Source organism: Pinus tabuliformis, chromosome 4_1, assembly GCF_031772625.1.
Source record: "Pinus tabuliformis cultivar Carrire ecotype Pingquan chromosome 4_1, CPIR1, whole genome shotgun sequence".
Taxonomy (NCBI): Eukaryota; Viridiplantae; Streptophyta; class Pinopsida; order Pinales; family Pinaceae; genus Pinus; species Pinus tabuliformis.
In genome coordinates this window covers 264,104,284-264,115,561 of record NC_142303.1, presented here as the reverse complement: position 1 = coordinate 264,115,561, position 11,278 = coordinate 264,104,284, and positions in this window count along the sequence as shown.

The window sequence follows — 11,278 nt, the reverse complement described above, 5'->3', positions numbered from 1 at the left end:
TTTCTGACATGCCATTTTCTTGTGGTGTTCCTGGAACTATCTTCTCTCTACTAATTCCATTCTCTGAACAGTACCTATCAAACTCTTTGCTGCAATATTCACCTCCATTATCTGATCTGAGACACTTCAACCTTTTTCCTGTCTCATTTTCAACAAAGATTTCCATTTCTTGAAAGTATCAAATACATCAGATTTATTTTGAATACAATAAATCTAGGTTTTTCTAGTTGCATCATCAATGAAAGTAACATAATAACGAGAGCCACCAAGAGATGATACATGAGCAGGTCCCCATACATCTATATCACAAGCTCTTATTTTTCACTCTTCTTTTCTTTCCCAACTCTAAGGAATCTGACTCTCTTCTGTTTTCCATAAACACAATTCTCACATAATTTTAAATCAACATGCTCCAAACCTGGAAAAAAATTTCTTGAGTGAAGAATCTACATCCCCTTCTCACTCATGTGCACAAGCCTATGATGCCACAATGTCGTATCTTCTCCTGTAGAGGTTAAAGCATTAACAGAATTAGAAATACCATTGCATAAGTACAATGTGCCAACCTTTCCTCCTTTCGCTATTACCAAGGATCCTTTAGTGACCTTCCAGGTTTTATCTGTGAAAGTAGTTACACAACCTTCACCTCCCAACTGCCCTATTGAAATCAGATTTTTCTTCAGATCTATAACATTCCTTACCTCCTTCAATAGCCACTGATTTCCATTTTTCTATTTTATGAAAACTGTACCCATTCCAATGATTTTACAGGGTTTATCATCACCCAATCGAACCTATCCAAAATATCCTTGAACATAATCATGAAAATGTTTCCTATCAGCTGTGGCATGGAATGAGGCCCCTGAATCTACCACCCAGGCATCAATAATATTTTCTAGTGAAAGAATCAAAGCATCTTGCAACACATCACTTGTTACATTTGCTTCATGATTAGTTTCTTGCTGCGCGTCTCCTTCTTTTCCCTTCTGATACTTGCAGTCTTTCTTCAGGTGTCCTTTCTTCCCGCATTTCCAGCAGACTATCCCCGATCTGGACTTGGATCTGCCTTTTCTTGACTTACTGTGATATCCTCGGCTCTTTCCTCTTTCCATTTTTCTTCTCCTAGTCTCTGCAGTCAAAGCATTTCCTGATGTCTCACCGGAGCTTTTCCGTCGCATTTCCTCGCTAAGGATTGCACCGACAACATCATCAAAATTTAAATTAGTAGATCCAGAGACAGATTTACTAATGGCCATAACTAAACCATTCCAACTTACTGGCAATGAGCACAGAAATAACAGAGCCCTAACTTCATCATCAAAATTTACCCCTACATAACTTAACTGACTTGTAACTGTATTAAAATCATTTAAATGATCTGCAATAGATCCACCTTCTAACATCTTCATATTAAATAAATGCTTCATAATAAATACCTTATTTGAGGCCGAGGGTTTTTCATATAGTTTGGCCAATGCCAACATTAAACCCTCTGTTGTCATTTCCTGTGAAATATTAAACGCTACCAACGCCGCCAGGCACAGCCGTATTGTTCCAAGTTCCTTTCTATCGAGAATATCCCATTTTGTGTCTAACATACTCGTCGGCTTCTTTGTCTTTCCGCTCAATGGTAGGTACAAATCTCTCTACTACAGATAATCTTCCATCTGCATCTTCCACAGTTGGTAGTTTTGGCCATTGAATTTTTCGACCCTAAACCTACCATCTTTCGCCATTGCTCCCACTCAAACCTGGAACCCTTCTCTCCTGCGAGTTTATCAGCCAAATAGACCTTCGACTCTGATACCAGTTGTTAGAAATAATATATTACGGAGCAATGGAACACATAAAATATGCATAAAGTAAGAGAGACACAAATATACATGGTTCACCTAGTTTGGGCTACATCCACGAAGAAACAGCCAATCCTTCTTTTATTATATTATCCAGCAAACTGAAGAGATACAACCTACAGCAGATCTGTTGTAACACTCTCTTCGCTCTCAATCTCCTTTCTCTTCCTCAGTCAGAATACAAACCTACATAGATGCAATACAATTCCCTCATATATAGTGAGGGGTTTCCTTCTAAGGAAAAAAAACCCTAAACTAAACATAACTTCTACCGTCAGATCATCCGCCTAATGAACGGCCTAGATTGACTAGAAATTACTAGACTTTTACAAGGCAGTTTTACATCTATTTTTAGCTTTGGGGGCGCTACCCCCAAACCCCCGCTAGGGGACCGCTGGACCCCGGACCCCCCAGCCGGGGGGGATTAACTCCCCTGGACCCTCGCGAGGGGGAAATGTCCCCCCTGCAACCCCCCGTGTGGAGGAGTGTACAGTCTTCCTTGTTATAGGGAAAAGTGTCTACACAGAACTGCTTATCCCACTAAGGTGTGATAGCTACCTTAGAAACAAACAAAGTAAAGCTACTTTCGTTTTTCCTTTATGAAGTATAGATAGAGAAGAACAAAGAAGACCAACCTCTGTCTTGCGCTAATCTCCTGGTTCGATTCCTCTCTTTCTTGATAGTCTTTCACTACTTGTTCCCTTGCATGCCCAGCTTCACAGAGTACCTGTAAGATTACAGTAGCATAGCACTATACAAGAACATGGATCTATAATCATAAACAATCTAGGATCAGATGTAAATTGACCATACAAATGCAACAAATATAAATGACACAAAAGTATCGAGGAAAACTTGAATAGCTTTTATTGATAAACAAGAAAGAGCCAAGGGGAGTTACAACCAGTTGTTCTGACCCAGCATCATCCTCTCAGCAAGTAAGCCCCTCTTCACCTCATACAAAGCTTAGATCACCCAACAATCTGATGTTGTCTCAAGAAACCAACAGCAATTCCTTACAATATGCAAAATTCCAGCCTCTGGATCTCTGGGATGAGGGATCCATATATAGATATCTGTAAGGGAGATGAGTCAGCTTGTGATTTGATTAGTGTCTTCCCTCTGATAGTTCTTGCTTCCACTTGGAGATTGATGATCTCTTACTCATCCTTGGTCGAATTCAGAGAGGCAAGTGTCACAGGAGAAGTTTCTGGAAGATTCCATGCCTCTCCACCTCGCGGAATGACACTGCCATTTGTCACTTCTCGCCCATCGCACCCCATAGAAGGGCTTTTTGAAATGAAACGCACCCACATAGTGTGTTTAGGTGAGATGCAACGCACTTTGCCTATGGAGCAGCTGAAATGATCCTGTTTTGACCAGTTCTGAGCAGTTTTTCATGGAGAACTTCTGGGAGAAGCTGTAATCAGTTGACCTTGTTCCTTTAGGGGTTAGAACAACACTTTTAGGGACTTAGGAGCCCTTGGTTTATGGACATTTCATGCTTGGGGTTGTAGTGCCCAAAAATGTCTATAACAGTTGCCCCCTAAAGCATGAGGTCGTTAATCTTTTTGATGTCGGGTGAAATGCTTTATTATGAGGATCCGAAGTTCTTTCAAGCTGGGAGGAGACCTGTAATAAGATACAATACAATACATTATCTTCATAATATTTTCATGATCTAGCTGAGACGGGCATTCCCATGCTCAGCTTTATAAATTCATTTTCATGTACATAGGACAGACAATCGTCTGAGTGTAGACTGATGATTCTGGTAGAGCCATCATCCCTTTGATTGGATGATTATCTGTGCAGTAATGATGTACATTTGATGTCTTTATTTCCCTAAATATATATCGCAGCCCGGATGGATGAAACTAGATCCGGGGTCTTCAATCTCGTTCGATCTTCACTCAAAGTACAAGTCTATCCATGTGAGAGATGTTCTGGAGTCGAACATGGAAAGACATTGCCTGATTACCAGCCAATGATGTAAGTTGTTACCAGGCGCTAGAGGAATCACCGATAATGATAATGACCCTCAAGGTACTGCAGTACAATTCACGTGGTGTGAATAAAGGACTTGGCGTCGAGCACCATGCAAAATCTTTCGGTCGAAGGCCATTGATGTAAACCTGTCGCCGGAAGTGAGAAACTTGCCATTGAGGCATGCAAGCTTCAAAGTACTGAATGGGGTGTTCCTAGATCGAATTCTTGGATAATGAGCTGATGTCGACAAGAAGCGATCTGTCACAGGAGGGCCTTAATGAATCCCACATCAATGACACGGAATGGAGCAAATGATTTTAAGGGAGGTGAAAACGATCTGGTGATATAAGGTTCAGGGTGGCGGTCATGAAAGAATGGAGTATAAATGTATTGTAGCAGGTGAGACACAGGTGAATTCTTTGAATGACTTCTCTTGAACATATCGGCGACACTGACATGATGGATTGGTAGCATTAACCCCAAATGTGGATGGTGTGATGGGACCATGGTGATGTGACTGGTGATGAAACAACCCAACCCGACTTGGATGCGGAGTGAAAGTGTCATGTTCAAGAGCGACTTGCTACCAACAAAGTTTATTCAAGTTTTCTTCCCAATTTTTCCCCAGTCATTGCTGACCAGTACCTCTTTATTTTTGTCAAGCTTGAGGAGGATAACATATGCTTGTTCTATAATTTTCCCTTCGGGCAAACCCATCGCTATGTTTTAACGAGCTTAGCGATAGTGAAACTCGTTCTCGTCTATAGACAAGTTTGTCGCTATTAAGTTTTAACGAGTTTAACGACAAAGATAACTCGGTCCTTTTCAATTTTAGAGAGTCTGAAAAGGAACGTAAAGGAAACTCCGAAATTCCTTTTTGATCATCTAATCCCTTAAGTCTGAAAAAGTATAAAACAATACAGAAGGGATGAATTTTCGATACTTTTAACGAGCTGAACAAAACAAGCGCTCGATATTTTTGTGTAATAATCCCTCAGGTCCAAAAAGATTAAAATTTAGAGGAGGGATAGCACTTCCGGTCCCTTTAACGAGCTGGAGAGGCCAATGGCTCGGCAATATTTTCATATTTTACGAGTCAATTGAAAAGAGCTTAAAGGAGACTCGTCTTTTGAGGTACTAGTGATAAAATTGGGTAGCAGCTGATTCCAGGTAAGGTTTGGAATTTTCCAATCATGACAGTGTTACAAGGATGGCTAGTGAGATCACTCTTCACAGCTGTTCCTCAAAAGGGGTAAAAAATCAAATGGAGGTGAATGATCGGCCAATACATAGTGGAGGTGATGATGAGAACATGACCAAGGTTTTAAAGGCTGAAGTACTACATTCACGATGGTTATTTACCGGGAAATCGGTTCATTTTTTATTGAGCTTAAACACTGGGGGGAAACATTTTCTCATGACTTATGTTTATTTTTTAACGAGCTTGAACTATGTCCTAAAACTGCTCGATCAATCCAGTCGTATAATAAGAATGTCTCATATATAAAATGGCAATTTTTCAAATCTTTGCCCCACATCCTTTCTTTATGTAAGTTGGGAAATGACCAATCCAAAAAAGCAGATAAATAATCGCTCTTCGCTTGCATGCCAAAAGGTTTGCATGCCCCCAGGTATAAAATAGAGCTTCAAGGTTACCCCTTTTTCTTTCTGTCAAAACATTTGTTTTACCGAGAGAGGCCTACCTCTTACAGGTTACCAAAGATTGTTCTATTCACACCGCAAACAAAACACTTCTTCGGCGATGTCTACCGAAATAGACAAAGGTGAGTGGCAATGCCTACCAACCCACATAACTTTGACAAGAGAATCTTATTCCAGTCCAACTCCCTCTTCCAATCACGGATGGGAGTACATAGGTCATATACTTCTCGCAGAAACCTATCCTATACCCAAAGTTTTCCTGCCGAAGCAGACTAGGGTGCATGCCCCCTGGGTTTCAGTCATGTCCCCCGAATCACTCGTGCTCATCAGGTGGACGGACTGGGAATTGAGACATTTCTTGCGTGAAAAGACCATTCAAGGATGGCATATGACTATTTGCTATGCGTGAACCAGGGAATGAAAGCTGGTCTAAGAGCTTGACCACTCTTCCTTCGTGCGGAAAACACATTACTCTAAAGAGTGAGGAGACAATCGCTCCCATGCAATAAATATAGTCTCGTCCAAGGAGTAGATTATAATCCAGGGGTCCTTGGACTACCATTACGTTCATTTGAATGGTTTTCCCTCTCAATGTTATGGGCACATTGGGAAGGATCCCTAACGGTCGACTGGTTCCTTTGTCAAAGGCTGTCAGATTTCTCATCTCGAGCAAAAGCGATGGTGAACCAAGCGCTTTCCAAGCAGTCGAGGAAAGGATACTCACAGAAGCCCCTTCATCTATGATGGTACCGGCCATAACCATTCTATATATTTGAACAATGATTCGAAATGGTATACTAGCCAGTAAACAGGGTCTGCCTAGTTGATTCCAATCAAAGGAAACAACTAGGTTGCTTGGAGGTGGGACTGAATAGATGGCCGGGTACGACTCTGATGAACTTCCTTCCTGCGGTAAAGGAATGGGTAAATTGCCCCCATGTTCATCGGAGTCTGTGCTTACGAAAAGAATTTGGACGGTGTCATCCTTGTTCTCTTCGGTGACTGTATCATCTGAAGATGGAACCTCTGAAGGCAAGATCGGGTCAACTGCCGCCTCGACCTTTTGACTTTCGTCTGGTGTGGATTCAGATGGTTTATCTTCAATGATAGACGCTTCGGCCGACCATCTGGGCCGGTCAGCCGGATTTTCAACTAGTGACAGACTCGGCAAGAGTTTTTTATATCCAGGAGGAAGTCGTAACGGTGAAACCGGACGATCGTCCAAAACTCTTTTAGCCTCGTCTAAGAAGGGACAACGGTGGACGGCATGATTGCCTTCACACAGTTTACAAGGAAATCTGTATTTTCCTTTTTGTCTTGGGGCTTCACTTTCACTAGTCAACGGTGTGTTTTCAACATGATCATCAGAGGTTGACGACACCGGGTTGTGCAAACGAGGAGACCAGTCCCTTAAGATCCGTGGGATGCAGGGACAATCTCGATGAAAGTGGTCTCCTTTGCAAATGAAACATGGCGATTTAGGCCTGGTCAATGCAGTGTGTGGATTTTCGCTAGACGACGCTTGGTTGCCCCTTTTCGCCTTTGGCTCCTTCTTCTTCTTCTCTTTCTTCTTCTTTTCTTTCTTCTTCTCAGGTACTTTATTTTTGGCTTTACCAGCTCCATCAAGCGAAGAGGAAGGAGGAGAGGAAGAATTGGAGGAAGTAGAAGGTTGGTGGGTAACTCTGGAATCATCTAGTTGCTGACTCGATTGTTCAGGAATTGCGGTGTTCTGAACGACAGAGGTTGAGAAGAGCCATACGGGCAAGCCGATTGTCAGTCCTGGAAGCGACAATGTGGCCATATGGGGTGCACCAACATCTCCCCAAGAGGAGAAGGGACTAGGATTTCCTCCAAGGGGAACTCCTTGGTTGGTGGACTCCATTTTCTTCAACCTAAGATCAATGTAGGAAAGGGTGATGATTATTTCGTTTAAAATAAATTTTAGACGCTTTGACACAACTTGTTTTTTCAATTTTAAAGAGTCGAGAAAAAACAAAAGATGACTCTAGTCGCCTTCGATTTTTAATGAGCCTGAAGTGACAAGTGCTCAGATGGACCTTTTCCGTTAAGGAGTCTGAAAAGGAATGAAAGGGACTGCTATGGAAATCTAGGTAGAGGGATTACCAAACCAATCGCAAAACTGCAGAATACTTTTTACGGTACGGCAGTCAATCTTCCCGAATGCTGTGTTCAGTGCATTGCGATCGATAGGGCAGCAGACATGGCTTCCTATGGATAAAGGATTAAGCCTATTGTGGTCTCCCAAAATATACTCGACGGTACGTGGGAGCGCAAGTTCGTACTGGCACTTATCGTCTCAAAGCGGAGGAATCACCCAACCATCAGTGAGAACAACAGTTACCAGGCTTTACGACGCCGGAATACGTCTCTAGCCTAGACTTCTAAATGTTGTGCATTAGGTTCCAAAGCATTGTTAGATTCATTGAATTTATTTTATAGTTGATCTTGTTTATGAAGTTTGCCTTTCAGGTTCACCGCGAGATGTAGTAAAATTCCTAAAATGCAATCTAAGATGATAAACAATCTTTTTATCTTCTTTGTGCAATGAAAATCCTAGCTACTAAGGAAAGAAAGACAAAATTCTTTCACAAAGAGCAAAGAGCACACTCTAAATGCACTTTCCTAAATCAAACCAATCAGACAATCTAAATGCAAATGCACATGCATGTATTTGTTTTCGGCTTTCTTAGTATGTAAATGAAAAAGAAAGCTAATGCACAAATCTGAATTACTTTTCAAGCGACAATTATCAACAAGTTTCTTTTCAAAATAAAAAATGGAGACAATCACAACATTTTACGATTTGGAAATGAATATTGTTTTTGACACTAGAAAAATTACAAATTCAGACCAAATACAATAGTAACAGGATAACCGACTATCAACAGCAATCAAACTCTTTCCTATGATTGAAAACGCCCCTTGCGAAACTTTCAAATCAAAGGATGACAGTACAATTATGTTACTTTTTGCAAAGGAGAACTGAAAATGACTCAACAAACACACAAAAACATTTACAGTTCCTTTGTACAAAGGAGGTGGAATAACATCAAGGAAAAGGGGTTTCAAACAGAGATATACTGATCACAGGCCGCAAAATTCATGAATAGAACTGGAAAGAATGAATCACAGAAACCAAAACTGAAGAATGCCTAGTCTGATCAGCGCACCTGTAACACAGGGAATTTGAAATGCAGCGCACCTACTACACTCGGGAAGTGCGCTGAATTTCAGATTCACAGAACAGTACCTGCGTTGGGCCAGAGACGAGACTTTGCTTGGGTTCCGGGTCACAGTTTGCAGTTCAGTTCATGGGTTTTGGCCGAGCAAATGGTAATCAGTAATGCAACAATCAGGGGTAGATCTAAGGAGGATCTAAGAGCTATCACAAGGACAATTAGAGAGTTTGTAAATGAGTTGTTTAATTTATAAACAAATCCCAGAGATTGACTGAAGCGGCATTTATCTACTTTGCATTTGCATAGCAAATGCAGTTCGAAAGTTACCTGGCTCGACTTCAGGCTCCATCTGTAAGTTTATAAAATAGACAACAAGGAAGATAAACAAACAAACTAATTCGTCCCCAGCGGACTTGCCATTTTGTTACAGGGAAAAGTGTCTACATAGAACTGCTTATCCCACTAAGTTGTGATAACTACCTTAGAAACAAACAAAGTAAAGCTACTTTCGTTTTTCCTTTATTAAGTATAGATAGAGAAGAACAAATAAGACCAACCTCTGTCTTGCGCTAATCTCGTGGTTCGATTCCTCTCTTTCTTGATAGTCTTTCGCTACTTGTTCCCTTGCACGCCCAGCTTCACAGAGTACCTGTAAGATTACAGTAGCATAGCACTATACAAGAACATGGATCTATAATCATAAACAATCTAGGATCAGATGTAAATTGACCATACAAATGCAGCAAATATAAATGACACAAAAGTATGGAGGAAAACTTGAATAGCTTTTATTGATAAACAAGAAAGAGCCAAGGGGAGTTACAACTAGTTGTTATGACCCAACATCATCCTCTCAGCAAGTAAGCCCCTCTTCACCTCATACAAAGCTTAGATCACCCAACAATCTGATGTTGTCTCAAGAAACCAACAACAATTCCTTACAATATGCAAAATTCCAGCCTCTGGATCTCTGGGATGAGGGATCCATATATAGATATATGTAAGGGAGATGAGTCAGCTTGTGATTTGATTAGTGTCTTCCCTCTGAAAGTTCTTGCTTCCACTTGGAGATTGATGATCTCTTACTCATCCTTGGTCGAATTCAGAGAGGCAAGTGTCACAGGAGAAGTTTATGGAAGATTCCATGCCTCTCCACCTCGCGGAATGACACTGCCATTTGTCACTTCTCGCTCATCGCACCCCATAGAAGGACTTTTTGAAATGCAACACACCCACACAGTGTGTTTAGGTGAGATGCAACGCACTTTGCCTATGGAGCAGCTGAAATGATCCTGTTTTGACCAGTTCTGAGCAGTTTTTCATGGAGAACTTCTGGGAGAAGATGTAATCAGTTGACCTTGTTCCTTTAGGGGTTAGAACAACACTTTTAGGGACTTAGGAGCCCTTGGTTTATGGACATTTCATGCTTGGGGTTGTAGTGCCCAAAAATGTCTATAACATTCCGGGGGTATACATCCGATTGAAACCTTTGAATACAGAAGATAATCAAGCTCCACACCCAACATGAATGGCGTTTGTCCTATCAGCTTCTTGCAAGTAGTCCTCTAAGCCCATAGGATTGCAAGTATGCACACACCCCAGTCATTTTACTGCACATTCCAGATCTTCATCAATGTGTTCTCTAAAATCTTGTTGAAGGCTTCAACAGTTACATTGACCTGTGGGCGATACAATGTACTCTTCTAATGGTAGACCTGGAATTCTTTTGCCAACGCGTTGATCATTTCGCTCAGAAAGTGCGTGGTTAAGACATACCCAAAAAAAAACTTTGTTGTTGTAGCCCTTGTACAATCCTTAACTGGTGGTGCCTCTTCCCATTTGGTGAGATATTACGTTGTGGTGATAATATAGCATGCACTAGTTTTCTTCCCTGGGGGCTGAATTGGCCCAACAAAATCAATCGCCCATTTCTCAAAGGGCTATAAAGATACTTGAGGTTGTAATGGAAATTCATCCCTTCATGATGGTCTTCCCGTTCTCTGACATGCATCGCATGCCTTACAATATGCCTTGGAATCCTTGTGTAGCGTTGGCCACCATAGACCTACGCGCAAAATCTTCTGCGCAGTCTCCTTTCCTACATAATGTCCTCCCACAGCTCCTGCATGAGTTTAAGTGAGAATGCTATCTCTCTCAAAATCGGGTACATATCTTCGCAATATTTCATCTGCACCCATCTTATACAGATGTCCCACAATAACTAAAAAATATGGTGCACGCACTACTAATTCCTTCTTTTGTTGACTTTTATACCCTTCTGGTGCCATCCCCATAGTCAAGAAGTGAATAAAATTTGAAATATGATTATCTACTATGTACACCGCAAAGAGTTACAGATCTCGCAACCCTTCCTCCATATTATTAGGCTCCTCTCTTGTTTCAATCCACAACAGATGGTCAAGTCCTACATTTAACCTCCCTAGATTCTCAATTACTTCAAAGTCATACTCCTGGAATAGTAGCAACTAGCTGCAAATCTTTCCCCCCAAGACAAGCTTATTGACCAGGTATTTCAAGGAAAAATGTTTTTTGTACATTTTGAAATGCCCTCCT